The following is a 19466-nucleotide window of genomic DNA, read 5'->3' as shown; positions in this document are numbered from 1 at the left end:
CCACAAACAACAAGGACATGGGTAACTTTAGAGACTTGAACAGAGGACACATCCTTGGAAGGAAATACGAAGAAAATCCGAAGTTAAAAATTTAAAAATGATGTCTGGATCTCATAGTGATAACTTGGACTTGAACTTTGAAAGTTCAATTTGAAAGTGAGGCAATCTGTTTTTTTTTTTCTTCTTCTGAGGATGGCCTCAGGACACCGCTCAGCACTTTCCACTATCTGAAATTTAGGATGATACGAAATGCCCTTCTGTTACAATTATTCAAAGTGGGTCTCTGTCTCTGTCTCCTTTCTTCATCTGATGAAGGTTAATATTCAGGAGGATGCCCATATGTTTTTCTTTGGGTTCTCCTTATTTAGCTTCTCTAAGAACACAAATTATAGGCTCAATGCCCTTTATTTATGACTAGAAACCAAATATGAGTGAGTACATCCCATATAGGCATCCTCCTGAATATTAACCTTCATCAGGCGATGAAAGGAGACAGAGACCCACATTGGAGCACCGGACTGAAATCTCAAGGTCCAAATCAGGAGCAGAAGGAGAGAGAGCACGAACAAGGAACTCAGGACCGTGAGGGGTGCACCCACACACTGAGACAATGGGGATGTTCTATCGGGAAATCACCAAGGCCAGCTGGCCTGGGTCTGAAAAAAGCCCGAGATAAAACCGGTCTCGCTGAACATAGGGGACAAGGAGGACTACTGAGAACTCAAGAACAATGGCAATGGGTTTTTGATCCTACTGCACGTATTGGCTTTGTGGGCCTAGGCAGTTTGGATGCTCACCTTACTAGACCTGGATGGAGGTGGGTGATCCTTGGACTTCCCACAGGGCAGGGAACCCTGATTGCTCTTTGGGCTGACGAGGGAGGGGGACTTGATTGGGGGAGGGGGAGGGAAATGGGAGGCGGTGGTGGGGAAGAGACAGAAATCTTTAATAAATGAATAAAAAAAATATTCAAAGTGATTGTATGTCTAAGCTCCATGATATTATGCCTGTTACAGGAAAACTTGCCACCATTTTAAGAAACTAGATCTGAAGGAAGACGATACAAACAACATCCAGGGTTCTTTAATGGGTACCCAGTGAACAAGTGGGAGGTTCACATCTTCATATGTACGTGAATTCAGCAATTGTCTGTAGAGGTATCCGCACACTTTGCCTTCAGAGGCTTGTCTTCAGCTCCAGTAATTTTCACAGCTCACGGTTCTCTTTCATTCCCACTACCTCATAGTTTAACAGAAACACCAAGTGTATGTCCTGATTGTTGTGTAATGTGTCCCCGAGGATTTTAAGTTGGTGTCATTGCTGCTCATGAACCTCAAATAACAGCTTGTCCTTCCTAGCTGAGCAGTAAATAAAATATTTATTTGTGGGGTTTGCACAGGTATATTGTCACATTTAGCTTCTGCATTGAAGATTGCACACCAACCATTGCTATCTGTTCGTTTCATTCAAGGAACAGTCTAAGAATATATAAGTTGGCTTTTTCAAAGTTCCATTTTTCTAAAGCTCTTTTGGGATCATTCCTTCATTACATTTTACATGATTAGCAGACATGTTCCCAATTGTGAACATTTAAGGAAGTGGAAGTGGGTATCCTGGGAAGTTAACATCAATTAGACATAACTTCAAATAGCTAGAAATTTCCCTTCCATCTTCCCTTTGAGATTTAAACCCAATTCACATATTTAACTATACAGTGTCCTTTGAATTGAGGGCACTTACCTAATAAAAATGGCTATTATAGGCAAAGCCTCTTCAGAGAGACAGGATGTACATGTACTTGACTATGTGTGTCTGCTTCTTGGCAGTTTGCAAATAGCTGAGAGTAGATTTAAAACCCAAGAATGCCGAGAACCAAAGCCCATCCAGGTGATTTCTTCTTCCTTTTCTAAATGTGCAGTCCTCTCCTCGAATCACTGGGTTGCCACAACTCTCTATTCAACAGCACACTATCATCATACTGACCACTAGAGTGGAAGACGGTAAGATGAAACCAAGAGATTGTTTTATCAGCTGTTCCACTCGTGTGCATGAATGCTTCCTATCTTTCTTAACCACAGAGGAAGCCTGGGAGCAGTCTTTGGGGAGAACAGTAGTGCTTACCTTGTAAAATCCTGCCAGCACAACCGTAACATGTTCCAGAGACCCATTAATATGCTTTGTAATGGTATATCTTTCCTCATGTTAAGGAAAGGAGGGGGATAACTCAGTGTTAAAGACAAGCCTGCTGCTGAGTCTGAGGTCCTTAGTTTAATCCTTGGCATCTACAAAATGGAAGGAAAATACTAACTGCTGCATGTTGTCCTCTGACTTTCATAGCCCTAGCATGTATGTATGCCTTCAAATACGTGCATACATACACACATATATACATACATACATGCTTACATACACAGTGGAGGAATGATAGGGTTCGGAAAGGAGGACATGTGAGTCTATATTTGCATGCTAAATAGTAGGACAGAGAAGAGGCAATAGTTTCTGTAGAATATATGGTTTGGGTAAGATAATCTATTTTTGTCTTAGAAAAGTAGTAACTTCAGTTAGAGAATATATTTAAACACTGAAGGAAATTGTATTCTGGTCAGATACTGCTTTCATGCAAATTCTGACCATTTTTGTTTCATTTAGGATTATTGATGTCACTATTTTTGGAGACAATAGTTATCTGGTAGGCAAAACCCACTGTCAATTACAGATCATAATAACTGTGACCCAGACCAATAATAAACATCTTTCTCTGCCTCGTGGATGGCTTCCTATAACTTGTTAGTACATGTACTGAACAGCAGGGCCTGCATCAGGCAAAATATCACTTATTTTACTGTTGTTGACTTGGAAAACTCAAATATGCTTTATCCTCAGGCCTTAAGCTATTTTTTTCTTTAATCTCTAATGGCTCAATTAAAATTACAGTCTTGATATTAAAATGAAAGAAATAGTTAATCAACTAGAAAATAATAATAAATAATTCTGTTCATGACAATATAAAGGGAAAACTTGAATTTCTACTAGCAATGTTGGCCAATGCTATCTATTTTTATAATAATTGTATAAGACATGCAATGCTCATGTATCATTCTCTATAATATATTTATCAATAAAACTTGCAAAACATCTTATTAGTAAAGTGAATTATATAGTCTTGGATAATACCTGCTTATCTATGGCCAGATATTCCTATATTGCATTTATCAGTGAAACACTGGAGATGATGCTGTAGCAGAGCTGATTCCACCACACACCACCAATTACATCTTACACTCTTCCAATGCCTATGCTACTACTTTTGGAGGTTTGCTGTCTAGTAAATGCTTTGAATTTTAAATGGTGTTTAGTGAAGAGATACCAAAGAATGACCGAGGGTAAACTCCATGATGCTTTCCTTCATGGGTAAAAGGCTAGTGTGAAAAAGCTTAATGTCATAGCGAACTTGATCAAGGTAATCAGGTAATCAGGTAATGGTGGCAGCACAGACGTAGGGATGGGGACAGTTTTTAAATTCCAGGTCTACACAGTTGATCCACTGGGAGGAATGTTGAGACAGATCAATAGCGTACAAAAAGATAATTGCTTTTCTTGGTGAATCTTAAGAAAGGGCTGGGGCTTTAGGGAAATTGAAAGAGATTTCTTTCTTTTTTTTTCTCTTTCTCCACAAAAAGGTAATTAATGAGCACAATGGACAATTCGTGGCAAGAAAATAGAATCTTAAAGCTATACATTTGGAATGGGTCTAGAGGTTCACAGAAGGGCGTCAGCCCCAAACTCTTCCTACCAAATTGGACAGGGCTACAGAGGTAACAAATTTCTTTGAGAGAATCTTGGAAACATCTACAGCTGGGAAAGCATACACACACAGTTGAGCAAATGAGACTGCATTCTCAAATAGCTTTATAGACGTGAAAGAGTCTGGTATTTTGAAAAACCATGGTGGTTGAATTAGTCCTAAATTTAGCTTACAAATGAAGCCTAATATGCTGTACCAAGAGAAAAATGCTTATAGATTATATATTTTATATAAATATTTTAATACAATATCTTTTAATTTATTTGTAAAATTATTTATTCATTTTATATATAAATACTATATCTAAAATACAAAAATATTTATATAGTTATTCATATATTTTTTTCTCTGTGTATGAGGGCTATATGTGTGGATGTGTAGAGCAGAGACCAATGTCAAATGCCTTTATCTATCACTCCCCCTATTCTTTCAGACTTAACAAAGCTAGAACTCTTTGATTTGACTCTGGGGATCTGCTTGTCTCCACCTTCTCAGAACTGGGGTTGGAAAAACTTACATTCATATTTAGTTTTTCACAGGTACTAGGAATACAAATGTAGGTTCTTATGTGTATGCAACAAGTATCTGGAACCCATTTCCACAACTGTAAAAAGTAGCCAGAGCTGGGAGTATATCTCTACTAGGGCCAGGAGAAAACACAGGCTTAGCAGGCAAAAAGCCTTGGGATAAAACAACATGACCTCCCCTAAACCAAACTAAACCATATTTGAAAGAGGCACCTCTATCTACTAATAATGTATTAGATGATACACTCTTAATTTCTTGACATTTCTAATGGATTTGTATACATAGGATGTGCTGGTTTGAATAAGAATGGTCCCGAAAGGCTCTTGTGTTTGAGTACTTGGTCTCCACTGGTGCGACTGGTTGAGAAAAATTAGAGGTATGGCCCCTTTGGAAGAAGTGTATCACTTGGGAATGGGGGACTTTGAGGTTTTAAAAGTCCATCCCATTCCCACTTAGCTCTCCCTGCCTCATGCTTGTGGATCAAGATGGAAGCAGTCATGTTCTGCTCCAGCACAGTGATTGCTCTCTAGTGTTGTCTGCCTGCCTGGTGTTGTGCACCCCAGCACGATAGTCATGGATTATAACCATCTTTAGCTGTAAGCCTCTATCAAACTCCTTCTTTTCTATATTTCCACAGTCCAGGTATCTTCTTTTTTTTTTCTTTTTTTTTTTTGTGGTTTTTCGAGACAGGGTTTCTCTGTGGCTTTGGAGCCTGTCCTGGAACTAGCTCTGTAGACCAGGCTGGTCTCGAACTCACAGAGATCCGCCTGCCTCTGCCTCCCAAGTGCTGGGATTAAAGGCGTGCGCCACCATCGCCTGGCTCCAGGTATCTTCTTACAGTGGTGGAAAAGTTAAGTACAGCTGAATGTATCATTACTAAGCTTGCATGTATAATGGTAGCAATATCTATGAACAAATTTCTTCGAAAAGATTATGTGAATTTAAAAATAATTATGCTCTCTGAATGAGATAATCATATTAGATACAGTGTCTGTAGTGGTTTGTTTATTTATCTGATCTTTTACCAGACTACGCACTCTGAAAATAAAAGCTCACAGTCCTGTCCATCTTTTATACATGCCTGTTCATTCGTGTGTGCGTGTATGTGTGTGTGCATAGTCATTTGTGTATATATGGAGGCCAGAAATCTACATAAAGTATGTTTTGCTGTTTCTTCTCATTTTTTTTGAGACAAGAACTCCCACTAAATCTGGAGCTCAAAAGCTCAATGGCTTGTCAAGAGTAGCTGGGCAACAAGCCCTAGGGATTCTCTTGTCTCTTAACTTTCTGGTACCAGAATGCTCAGTGTGAAATACTATCAGTGTCTTGTGTGGACACTGGAGATCCAAACTCACATCTTTTTATTTGTACAGCAAGCACTTTCCTGGTTGAGCCATCTCCCTAGTCTTTAATTAAGACATTTTTGAATGAGTGTATAAACTTTATAGCTTAAAAAGTGTTTACTTAAATGCATTCTTGGTGCCTAGCAGTTTTTTTTTCTATTTATTTTTGAGATTTGGTAATGTTTGAGACAGAAATGGCTTAACTACAAATTACGCTCTTTGCCACAAAACTCCTTTTCTTTTTCACATCAGATTTCTGTTATGACAGAAGGAATGAATAATGCCTCCTTTTCTTCTAATGGACTCTGCCATCTTCATTAACCTCCTGTTTCATCTGAGAAATGGCTACATTGTGGGATCAGAAGGTCTATTTCTATAATGTCAAAATTTCAAATAATCTCCTCCTCCTCAGAACTTGATAGCTTGTCACAGAGAAAAGGGAAGACAAGTGAGTGGTAGGTTGCACTTCTGTTCGCTCAACATTTTGCAAGCCATCTTTCTCACAGGAAACCTTTCTAGAATCCATTCTGGGTAGAAAGACAGAACAGAGTTACATTTGAAAAATCTCTAGTAAAGAGTCAACTGTTTAGCTGGGAAAACCAGAGATGAAAGTCATGCTTTCCCTGGTGGGACAGTTTACATATGTGCTCTGAAGTAGGCTTCACTTGGAAATATTATTTTGATCTTTTATTTTGAAATAATTTTAGATTTACTGAAAAGCGTCAGACTTTATAGAGTTCCTTTATACTATTTACCCAGTTTCCTAATGTTAAAATATTACATATCCATAATACTTTTTTGAAATTTAAAAAATAGCATTTATACATGACCTTTAGCTGTAAAGTTCACTCAAATTTTCTTAGTTTTGCCCACCAATGTTCCTTTTATTACAGACTTTGATCCACGTTAGTGCATCAACCCCTTTAGTGTTTTTCAGTCTATGACTGTGGAGAATATATTGGGAAAGGCAGATAAGATCTCTCTAAGTAACCATACTGAACTTGAGCTTGCAATCGTTGGCTTCAACCTATAATCCTGCTTCAGCTTCTAAATGCCGGGGTTGTAAGTGTATTTCACAAGGCCTGTGCATACATTTTTTGTTAGTGGAGGGAACTATCTTGGGGCCTGAGGACCCAGTTCAGAAGTAGATCTTTCATACAGCGTCCTCGAAACACCGAGATTCCTCCACAGCATGACCAGTGAATAAATGAAGTAAATGACATAAAGAATAAAAAGTGTAAAGATGCTTTTGTTAGTTTAATATCATCCTTCTCATGTACCCATCTCTACTGAACATGGGCATCCATCACTTCCTTGGCTGTTCACTCTAATTTATGCCCTGAACACATTGCTACTGTCAATGTATTACAGGTGACATTTGGGAGACATGTACCAGTACAGATCCACAGAGTATTTAAGCATACTCTTCCAGTTTCATTGAAATATTCTCCATCTAATTAAAAAGAACCAGTATTAGGCAGTGGTTGAGAATGACAACCCCAGAGTTTCATTGCCTGGATTTGAATGCTTTCTCTAGTTGTATGACATGAAACAAGTCACTCATATCTTTGTAGTTCAGCTTCTAGATTTGGGAGTCATGGAAGCTTAAAAATTAATAAACCTATGAAATGCATTTGGAGCAAGCAGTATTTGGTCTATAATAAATATAATGCATAAGTTTTTTTATTATGACTAATATTGACCATCAAACTTATGAATGAAGGAAATCAGCAAACTAGTGAAGAGTACTGAGTTCTACACCGACACACCAGTTTGCATACTGATCACATAGTTGCTTTACAGTAACTTGTAATGTAACATATGGTAACCTGCAGTATAGTGATAATACCTTAGGGTGTCTGAAAGTGATGGGAAATAATTCAGTGAGTAGACCTCTTGATCCATAGTCATCAGGACCTGAGTCTGGACCCCTACCATCCATGTCAAAACTTAGGTACAGCAGCGTAAAGTGTAATGCCAGCTCTGAGGAGGCAAAGAGAAGAAGATCCTTATTGCTGGCTGGCCAGCCATTCTAGATAACCAGCAAATTCTAGGTTCATTGAGATATTCTTGTCTCAAAAATTAAGTCAGACTGATACAGAAAGATTCTCAACAAAAATATCAGGCCGACACATGCGCATGAGTTCGTGCATGCATGCACACACACACACAAAGGCAATACAACAATGATACCTGTTTGACATGTTCTAAGGTGTCACTTAAGGGATCACATGAAGTATTTCCTGAGAAATGATTATAATGAGCAATGGTGAGAGATGATGATATTGTGATAAGAGACATAGCTAGATCAGGAATGTTTGGGCAGGGTGCATGACACTTTCCATCAGAAAGTCGTTTCTTCAGAGTGACAGAAAATGCATATATACATATTTGTTTTTGGTAAATCAGCTAGTATGGGTCTGAGAGAGGAAACTATCTGGTGTGTCTGTGTGTCTGTGTGTCTGTGTGTGTGTATAAAATAAAACTTGGCATCATGGTACATGCTTTTGATCCCAGCATTCAATAAGCAGAGGCAGGTGGATCTCTGTGATTTCAAATCCTTCTTGGTCTGCACAGTGAGTTCTAGAACAGCCAGAGCTACTTAGAGATATCCAGCATCAACCCCCCCCCCCAAAAAAAAACCAGAATAAATTAAAAACAATGTGTTAAATTCACTGCAAGTGTCAGCATCCCACAGGCTTGATGGGAAAATATCTCCAGCACTTCAGTTGATATTGATGGACTGCGGGACAGTGGTGAGGGCCAGATTGTGGACTTGCTGTGCTATAATCTCAACTTATTCCCAGTTTCATGTTATTCATCTTAGTTAGTACACAGTTAGTACACTTTGAAAGAGCTCATGCTCTGCGGCTACCCCAGTGCCATTTTGCTGGTCTGACTTATGTTAAAAAGCTGCAAGCTCACATGGCAGCCCCAGAACATTCCCAAGGAGGGAAGGGCCTTAAAATTCTACTGGATTGTTCTCGCTAAAAGAAGAAGCATCAGTTCCATTCCAAAGACAAATGGGTTGATAAAGAACAGAAAAGGACACTTCATTTTATCCTTATATTAATGGGGATGTCATGTTGTGAAGGAATTCTACTTCACTTTCTCCGTGTAGAGGCCATCATCGGTCAACCACAGGTAGAGATATCTCTCTTTAAAACTCCGTATCTATCAGCATCCAGAAGTCTAGTTACAAATGACTTAGGCTCTCGTTTTAAAAAAAAAATCATCCCTAATACAATGTATAAATTGAGAGGGAATTTTTGTGAATAATATCTCATATGTATTAAGTGTCTATAGTATGCTATTCCTAAGAAGTTTCCATGGGAGTTTTAAAATCCAATGAAATAAGATTTATTTCGCTTTTACCATCTTGCAAATGAAAAAGATGAAGAAAAAAGAAACCCCGAGCACAAAAGCAGATAAGAAAATTGGCCACAGTTGCGCAGCTAGTGATTCTAAATGTTCTTCGAAAAGCTTTTCGAGTCAGATAATAGTAGTTCTGATAATTGGGATAATTGATAAAGACCTTCACAATGACGATGTTATCGCATCCCAATCCTAGATTAAATTACTACATGAAAAAAAGTCATAAACACAGTAATCATTGTTGACAGTACTTATTTTATCATTAAAGGTAATCCTCTCCATCAATTATCAAGCACTTAAAGGAGAGAAGTGCAAAGTGGAGTCTGAATGCTTGAGGGGAAACACTGAACAATGTAGGACCATGAAGTTGTTATTCCTTTGTATTAATTTGGGGTTTAATAAGTGAACGAAATGGTATGTGTAATCAACTCAGTCTAGGAGGAAGAACACATTTTCAGTAGGTCAGTCTGTACAGTTTTGTTAAACAGGGAGAAAAGGGGAAAGAGGAAAAATATTTGGAGAAGCAGTCTGCTTAAAGCCCTAATTTGATCTCGTCAGGTATCACACACATACGGAGGAGCTTGGTGAGCCATAGCATGTTGGTCTTCTAAGTACAGTGAATGAAGTTTTATGATCTGATCAAAAGGCATTGTACTTGAAATAGAACTGCAATGTCTGGTGAACAAAGACCCCCCATGGCTACCATGTAGAGATTACATTTTTTCATAAACGTGAATGTACCAAAATGCCCTCAGTGAGGCAGAACATGGCAGTCATTCTTAGGGGTTCGGGAGGACTTTGCATAGCCTCAGGTCTGTCATTATGAATGTCTGCATCAGTCTGAGAATGTGGGAAGTGCTTGTAAAATAAGGCCCAATTACAGAAAGCTGGATGAAACAGCCTTTGCTGTAATTATGGTGTGCTGAGATTGATGGCCTTAATGACTGGTGTTCCTTAATCTAAACGTTGATTTTGGAGTGAGTTAAAATTAGGTGTAAATTGTGATAGTAAATTTGGATGCTGGATTGGCAGTGTGGTATGAAGTGGAATTCAGATTAGTTCAAACTAGCCTCTCAGCATACAGGGGATAGAAGGAGAAGGATCATGAGTTCAAGGTCAGCCTGAACTACATAGGTAAATTAAGCAATATAATTAGACCCTGATCTCAAAACACGGGATATAAAGATGTCACTTTGTGAGTGTGTGTGTGTGTGTGTGTGTGTGTGTGTGTGTGATTCATGCTCTTGAGTTCTATCTCAAACATTAAAAATCAACTCAATGTTTTCTAGGTATGAACTAGATCCCAGAGACCCAATCCTGGGTGAAACCCTTAAGAAGTTACTCCCTCTGGTCCCTTCTCACAGAAGATGGGTAGGAAATATCCCTGGGAGACTTGCCCTTTTCTGAAGGGAAATTGAGGAGAAATGCTGCTGGGGAAAAGGGGTGGGGAAGGGAGCTGCTAGGAGTAGATTGAGGGGAAACCTCAATTGAATGTAATATATGAAAGAAGAATAAATAATATGAAATAAAAAGATGGACCCACAGAGACGAAAGCAGTAAGTATTGGGCATGTATGGGTCTGTAGCTCTGTAAGTGTTATGGTTTTTGGATTGCTGTTTTTGTGGAAAAAAAAAAAACCAGTGGAAGAGGGTGTGTCTCTGACTCTTTTGCCTGTTTTTAGGACTCTTCTCCTATTGGGTTACCTGGTTCAGCCTTGATGTGAGAACTTTTGCCTTGTATTATTGTATCTTGTTTTGTTGTGTTTGACTGTCATATCTTGGGGCCTGATATATTCTGAAGAAGAAACAGAGGGGGGAATGGATCTTGGAGAGGATAAAAGATGTTTGGGGAGAGCTAGGAAGAGTAGATGGAGGAAAAACTGTGGTCTGGTCATGATGTATTGTTTGAGAGAAGAATTTATTTTCAAGAAAAAGAAAAATTGGTGTTAAGTATGAGAGGAGCTTTACAAATAATAATATGGCAATAATTATAGCAACTGAAACTAACTCAGCCCCTTCAGAGTACCAAAGACTGTTCTAAACCCTCCATTGATAACACATTCGTCACCATAACACCACAAAGGAAGGAGTGAGAGGCAGATGAAGAAACAGGCCTGAAAAAGGTTAAATAATTTATCCTAAGGCATATACAATCCTAAGTAGCACTGTCAAGCATAGGTAGTATGAGCACAGCTTCTGGGCTCTTAAACCTTATCTCAGTTTACCAGAGAATTTTTTATGAGAATATAATTCGTTAACCGTGCAGTGTCTTGAGTCCAAGTAAAAGAAGTGACCGAATCTGGCTCTTAGGCTGACGGTGTTGGAGGTTGGAGTGGGAATATAAGCATAAATATTCTAACTTCCCTACCCACTCTACTTCAGCCAGTCTGGTCTCTGGTTTATTTTTCAGCATGTTGATTTGGCTCCTACTTCAAGGTCTTTGTGCTTGATTCATTTAAGAGGACATTCCCACCCACTCATATAAGTGGTCCTTTACCTTTTCTCACCAGATGTGTAACTACTGATAATGACTTCCCTACCCTATCCAATTTCCTGTCCTTCCCAACACTCTCTATTCCTTTATCCTGGGCTGATTCTCTCTACAAATATCAACACTATGTGACAGACCATGTCTATGCTTCAGTATGTATATATGGTCTACTTTCCCACACTGGAACATAGACTCAGGGGGCTGAAGACTGTCTTTATATTATACTGCATTTGCAATGTCTAGAATAATAATATGCCTGTGTGCTATTGAGTTTTAAGAGATAGACTGTGTACCAATCTATAAATGTTTCTGAGTGTTATAATTATTATTTCTACAAAAGATATGTATTTACCAAGTTTTTGTTAAAGAACAAGTGCTATTTTCTATTAGACAAAGATTAACAATAGACTGAATTTAGGGGAATTTATTGACAAATTAGTTCAGAAATCTCCTTGTTCTGTGTAACTATTAACTTATTTATGTTTTTTGTTTTCTGTAGGTTTTTATAGATGTATGATGATAGTAAAGAATATTATTTTTCAGTAAAATGCTTTTTTTCTTTCCTGTTTACTTGGGATTTAGAGAGTCAGTCTTGACCATTCAATTGAGTGAGACATTATTTTATGAGTGATCCATATGAACAGGTTACATGGATACTTAGGGATCTCAGAGGCATCAGGAATAACCTGGATGTCTTAACCCTATTGCCTTGCACAATGTTTTCCGTGTTGACTAAACAACATCCATCCATCTATCTGTGCAAGCCAAGAATTTAGGGTTCGTGCTTCCCTTTCTACATTCTGTCCACTCCAAGTTTTATTGAACCTACTCTAAAGCATATACTGATCAGCCATTCACTCCAGAAATCCTGCAGACACTTTCAAACTAGTATCTTTGTTCTATTCATGACTAATAACTTTGTCTCCCTACCAATCTTTTCTCAAAGTAGTCAGCATATGTTCATCAATACAGTCAGCCAGTGTTCCAGCCTCACCTTGCCCTGTCTAAATACTTGTGTGGCTCCTACTACAGTGCCAACAAAATCTAAATAGATAACGATGGCCGTGAAGAGTCTGCATCTTCTGGCCTCTCCATCCCCTGGAACCCTTGCACTCTTGCACTTCCATCCTCTCGAACTCTTGGCAGCAACCACACTGTAGATTCTACGCTCCTTCCAGTTTTGGGCTTCCTCTAGGTCTCTGAGGTTTCTCCCCAGGGCACATTGCTGGGTTTCTTGGTTTTGTACATGGTAAGATGTTAAGTTCAGAGTTTACTTCATCAACCTCACTTTTCCCATTACCCTTACTTGAAAAGCTATCTCCTAGCTCCCAATCAGTTAATCTGTACCCACACTTCCTTGTTCTATCATCTAAGAATAGCCTGCAACTACCTAGGTCACATGCTTATATATTATAATTTATCATTCTTCAATGAGGTCCCAGGGAGAAAGCAAATATGACTGTAAATCAATTTTAACTTCAATACATTGTGTAATTCTTGGCTCATAGCAAATGCTTCATAAATGGCCACGAAATGAAAGAATGAAGAATTGAATGAGTGAGGTTTGTGTGAGAACACGTATACAGAGACTGAAAGTGACAACCAGTGCCATTTTGATCATCTGTTGGTGCTGTCATTAGTATGAATCTCCTTTACTGGGGCAGAAACACCCACAAGTAGCTACATTTGGTAGTGAGCTATCTTTGTGGTCTCCTTTCTCTCTTTTCCTTTCCTTTCTTCAATATATTTCACATAGAAAAAAACCATTTGAGACCCCTGTTTGGTCTTCCAGGAGCTATCACGGGCTAAAGGTGCATGTGTGTGTGTGTTGTTTATGTGCCAGATATACAAACTACTGCAGTGCAAAATTTTGTTCATTCCGTTTTAGTAGAATTTATGTATTTGATTTAATATGTTGAAAACACATAGGGACATACAGCTATTTTTGCTTTTGGGAAAGTTAGTTTATGTGCCTTTACCTTTTTAGTTTAGTTTTCTTTTCTTCCTTTCTTTCTTTCTTTCTTTTTTTTTTTTTTTTTTGAGACAGAGTTTTTCTGTAGCTTTGAAGCCTGTCCTGGAATTAACTCTTGTAGACTAAATTGGCCTTAGTCTACTCACAGAGATCTGCCTGCCTCTGCCTCCCGAGTGCTAGGATTAAAGGCTTGCACCACCACCACCTGGCTATGTTCCTTTATCTTTAATTTTTCTAAATAGATAACTCTTCAGTGTGCCCAAGACAGAGGTTTAATAAATGTCATATCTTGAGATGGAGGAGGAACTTCCCCTCATAGAAAACTCTACAGAGGTTAATAATCACTCTCTCAACTAAACCAGTTGCTATCATAACTCAGACATATGCCTCTGATGACCCAGGATCCTCTCCTTCATCTTCACTAAGGCATTCTCATGTAGACTAGACTGGCTGCTTCTTAATGGGAGAGTGATTAATACTTTTTGCTAGCCCAAGGGATAAAAAGCAAAATTAGCTTCCATTCCCAAATAATTTTTTAAAGGCCAGTTAAAATTATTGACTCCATGCCTCGCGCAGCAATTACATGAAGCATTACTGCACCCTCTCCACCGATGATTAGAATAATTACTGTCCTTTCATCTTCCCATCTAGCAACACTCTCCCAGCGCCTCCCACTCCCCTTTGTGTCTGAGCACGCAGTGTGTATCTGCTTTGCTAAGGGAACATCAAGGCGCTGCATAATTGGGCCATTTCCCTGTCATACTGGGTTGCTTCTAAATCTGCCTCTCTGTGGGTTGCGGCAAGGTCAATCAGATGCAGTCAAATGGCAGAGAAGATATTAAAAATACATATATCCTACAACTAAATATATACCATCTGTGAACCTCAGTTAGAGGAGGAAACTTAATAGAACCTTATAGACACTTATCGGCTATTTTGCTGTGTTTGTTGGCAACTCTTCCAGCTTTGATTAACAGGAGAACTGAAGCATAAGGTACACTATTCCTTCCATTTTTAGCCTTTTACCCACATGATGAAGAGATAGAATTTTTACTAACATGGTATTTTCCATACTTGCTGGATCATCAAACTCAAACGGCTGTCTTTGATAAAATATGTCCTCGGTATATTAGATCAAAGGTCTCATCAGGCTTAGCGGTTCATATATTCAGCAAACACCCACCTGATAATCAAATCATCAGGCAGGCAACCGTTGGAGAACATGGTACTAGTAACATTCAGTGAGTCATTTATATGTCTGTATGGTGCTTTCTGGTCTGGGTAATACCACTGTCTTTTTCTTTGTTTAAGCCATAACTAAAATGCTCATAAAATTTTTAGTGACGTTTTCTATTGCCAGCTTCTTGTACTCCAAGAGATGGAGACCCATGTGAGGTATTCCAAGAGGAAGACACTTTTCTAAGATATTATAGGTAGGAAGGCCATTGGAAAGACATCCATTTCAACCTGGTAGTTATAAAATGAAAAGGACAGGGGCCTTGGAGGACTCGTCTACGTCAATTAGAGAATTTCACTAAATCGCTTCACTTATTTACCTGGTATTCTTTCTATGATGTCTCCTTTTGTTTCCTGTTCGTTGATTTGGGTCTATTTCCTCCTGGGAGAAAACATTCTAGAGTAGACCAATGACAAAGATTGTTCACTGAGGCCAGGGGTTCAATTAAAAGTCACTATTTGAGGTAGCAGTTGGTTAGGAAAGAAATGAAGAGTTAAGACTGCTGCTAATACTTTTATCTGATTAGTCTGCTGAGGTTTTGTTAAAAATATATTAGCAAGAAAATCCAATATGTTACTTAGAAGTCACAAAGCTACAGGACTAAATGGTAATCTATAGTAAATCATAGGTTCTTCTACTAAAGACTAAAGCCAAGAGCCACGTGTACTTCCTTCTTTCTCTGTCTTACCTTGTAGGATCTGAGGTCTGCATATTCACTAAACGGTAATCATCTACCAACTCAAGGAGAATCTTGACAAACTCAGGGACTGTCAATTTATTTGATGCAGAGAGAACAATGAGCAGAGATGCTCTTGGGAAGGAGACTATTGTCTCAAATGGTCTTACCAGAAATATTCACTCTTTGTGCCTGATGTAGGTAGGGTGGCATAGTTTCATAAGCAGTAGAATCATGCATGCTGTCTTCTCCTTTTCTGTCATGTTCAGAGATGGCAGACCTTCAGAGTAGGACATTACTTCTTCGATATGACGTTTCTTTGACACTCCCCTATGAGAGTTCTGAAAATAGTTATATCTCTAAGAGATCATGGTCCTTTCAATAATCACAAGTGGAATCAATTGCAGTGTGCTCTCTCACTCCCTCTCTCTCATTCTTTCATCCCGAACCCCAGTCATCTCACATTTTCTGAGTGGTCGTCCCAAGTTCTTCTTTCCCCTCTTATGTCTGAAGTGGAAGAGACCTAGTCTGTGATCTCTTCATAATGGTTTCTACTGTTTTACCCTAGGAGACAAGTCTTTTGTTCCTCGCTTCATCAAGATTGCTATCCCAGTACTCAAAACCGTTCAGCATGTTGCCACCGTCAACATCTCAGCTGAGGTCACTTGGATCCCTTCATAAGACATTCTTTCCTCATTTCCAGCTTTGTCTCCAAATTTTAGGCTGAACGGGGGATCACCACCTCTTCCCTCCTCTTCCCCCATCAGGAGTGATAGAAAAGGCTTTCTGGCCACATGTGCTGCATTTGAGGGTTGTATTGGTGCATAATTTGTTGAAGTTCCCTTATAAAGTGGCTCGGTTATCTACTGGCAATGCACAAATTTCTTCTGCAATGTTGTGGGTTACTTCTCTATCCCTGTTGCTTTTTTCTCTCTGGGGTTCATTATATTTTTAGTTTGAAATTGTCCTCTCGCAATTTCTGTGTCTCTTGTCTCTAGATATCTATGGGAGAGAGATGAGTGTCCAAATATGGAGACTTCTTTGCCTAAAAAGTAGTGGATAACAGTATTTGGAAGCATAACTTATAACCACTTTGATGAAACACACACAGTATTTGTAAGACTTGCTGAAGTGAGTCTAACATGTTGAACATTTATTCTCTCCTCACATTAACTTTATATTTAATAATCTCTTTGTAATTAAACTTTTTTTCTGACTTTGTGTCTCTTGTAAATGCTATTCATTGACCAGGAAGGCCCTTGCATTCTTTCTGCATCAAGAAATTTAAGAGTATGTTTTAAAATTCAATAGAAATGCCACATGATCTTATGGACCTTCCTAGATGCTCAGTCACGAAGTCAAACTTTCTGCCTTTGTTCTTGCACAGCACTTCACTGATATGCTTGCGACAGTTTCTGTCCCTCCACCTCACTTGGCTGGGAGCTCTTGTAGAGGAAAAAAGTGATTTTTCATTGAATTCCCAGTACCTCACAGACTCCTCTGCTTATATAAATCAGTTAATACGGCTGAATGGAGAGATGAATCATTCAGTTGTCCTAGTCATCAGCTCCTGTACTCATGCCTCCTATTAAAACTGAATTATTAACCTATTACTTTTTCATGTTAGTGTATTTCTGTAAGTGTGTCATGGTCATGACTGATCCATCTTCCATATGTCTGTTATAATGTATCATTTTACCAGGTATCCAGCCAAATATTTAAGGCCACATTCTTACTACCTTATCTCTCTTGGGGAGATGCTGAACAGGTTTCCTTATCCAAAACTGAGCTGCTACTCTAATCAACCACTTAAGACATATAGGATGCCAGTAACTTAAATACTATGTATATCCTTAATACAAGCTGGACTGGACTTCTCTGAATGTCTACCTATAGCCCAATAGAGGTCACAGCTTATATATATTGATCACATAGTACCATTCATTATTCTAAACCATGTTACAAACTTGTGTTTCTTACGAAAAACTACAAAGCTAAACCTTACCGTCAACACTCTGAAATCATGATTTTGTTCTACTATATCACTACAACCTAGTGGAAAACCTTCATTTGTGTTTTAGTTTCAAATTCTCTTTTCAGCATGTCCATAGACCACGTAATTGTCTTTGCAGCCATAAATTTAAGGAGTTTTTTTTTAATAAAAAACCATTGACTACTTAGCCCAGTTTCTGGTGACATGATAACTTTTCAAATAGAAAATAATCATTTGTTGGGCTTATGACAGGAATTATCAAAAAAGTAGAAAGATTATTTTTATTCCCATGCTCTATGTAGGATATAATTGTAATTGTTATCACTTACTTTGTTTGTAGTTTCTAAATTACTTATTTTATTTTGTATGTGTGTTTTGTTTACATGTATGTGTGTGTATCATGTGTAGATTGTGCTGTTTGTCATTTTATTGACATTTTGAAAAATCAAATGACATTAAATTATTGTGCATTAAAGTAGAAAATAAAACAGATCCCAAAGTATTAGTGCTCAATCAAAAAGTTTATCATATTTATTTTATTATGTATTCAGTGGGTTTCCACTGCGGAATGTGAGCGAGAGACTAGTTATTACAAGTGGGACTTGACCAATAGAGATGCTATCATCTTCAGAATGTCTTGCAAAATCTTTCTGGTACCAAATTTCAACTTCCAGGTGAGATATAACATTACTGTATTCTTGTGGACAGATTTCCGGGGCTAAGTTTGGACAAGGGCCTACCTCTAGTTACAATGGACTCTAGAGTTTCTAGACAATCCAGAGGAAGGAGTGCTGCAGAATCAAAGGAAATGCTTTCAAAGATGAATGTGCCTTGTATGCCATCAGATTACCCTTTTGAAGTCACTCCTGGGTGTTATTTTGTCTTTTCTAGTAGGTTATAAATATCTTCATGGCAGAGATTCTCCATTACATCCTCATTTCCCATCATAGGTCAGAGAGATTTGGAACTTGGTGTGTGTATTTATTTTCTATTGTTATATAGCAAATGATCATACAAGTAGTGTTTGAAAGCAATTTGTATTTCTTTTCTCCTGGTGTCTGTGAGGTAGGAATATGGGCACTGCACTGAGCGGCTAGGTGCCATGAAGAATGGGAATCAAGACTTAAGGCAAGGCTATTTTTCATCCCGAGATTTGAATGAAGAGGGGTCTGCTTCGAAATACACCCACCTTTCTGGCAGATTCAGGTTCCTTCTGATAGCTCTGTTCTGTGAAGAATTACGAATTTAAGGCAGCTTGTGTTTACTTTCAACACCAGCAATAGAAAATCTAAATCAAGATTCTTCACAAGACGGAGTGTTATACAATGTGAGATAGTCACAGGTGGAACAACCCAACACCTTTGTCATATTGCTGATGAGCTAGTTACAGGCCTTTCTCACACACAAGGGAAAAGGATGATACTAGGAAGTAAACATCCACAAACTCGAGCCTGTTCAGCACGGTGAGTGGAAAAATAGTTTTCCGGTGTAACGCGAGTTCCCCTCAATGCCCATCTTTTCCTCAAGATGAAGAGAGGGTTGGAGAGCTGGAAGAGGGTTCTTATTGACCAAGAGCTAATAATAAGGTGCTCACTTGTGAGCTGAGTGCTCAGAAACTGTGTTTTCTAAGGTTCACAAATTTTGATCTTAAATCACACGACCATCTTCAGAGAAGAAGCCAGATAAAGATGAGACTCTCCTAGACCTGTCGCAAACACACAGTCTCATTCCTGTTCGTCTTTCGTTACATGGCATATTTAAAACCATGATGTTTTTCTAAACTTGTTTTTTTCAGACTCTCTTTTTCTCTGCTCTTATATTTAATTAAGGTGAAACTAATTTTTCTTCCTCCTTTATTATCTTCTTATTTGACAGTTTTTCCTTTTTAGTTGCGATGGACTCTTTTATCTTTGGGGTGTGTGTGTGTGCATGTGTGTGTTTGTGCTTGTGCGTGCATCTGTGTGCATGTGTGTGAACATTCATGCATCTGGAGGCCAGGAGGTTATCCCTGCATGTTTTCTGCTGTGTCTCTTCATCTTATTTTTTT

The 19466-nt window shown here is 38.5% G+C and overlaps 1 protein-coding gene across 11 annotated transcripts in view; it reads left to right on the top strand.

Moving 5' to 3' along the window:
* Nrxn3 (neurexin 3) overlaps window positions 1-19466 on the top strand; it is a 1514195-nt gene that overhangs the window by 1178507 nt on the left and 316222 nt on the right. The gene's annotated exons all lie outside the window — the stretch shown is intronic.

Source organism: Alexandromys fortis, unplaced genomic scaffold (assembly GCF_014885135.2).
Source record: "Alexandromys fortis isolate MF-2015 unplaced genomic scaffold, M_Fortis_MF-2015_v1.1 scaffold_47, whole genome shotgun sequence".
Taxonomy (NCBI): domain Eukaryota; kingdom Metazoa; phylum Chordata; class Mammalia; order Rodentia; family Cricetidae; genus Alexandromys; species Alexandromys fortis.
Note: the sequence above shows the minus strand (reverse complement) of the source record. Positions and strands in the feature narration are given on the sequence as shown.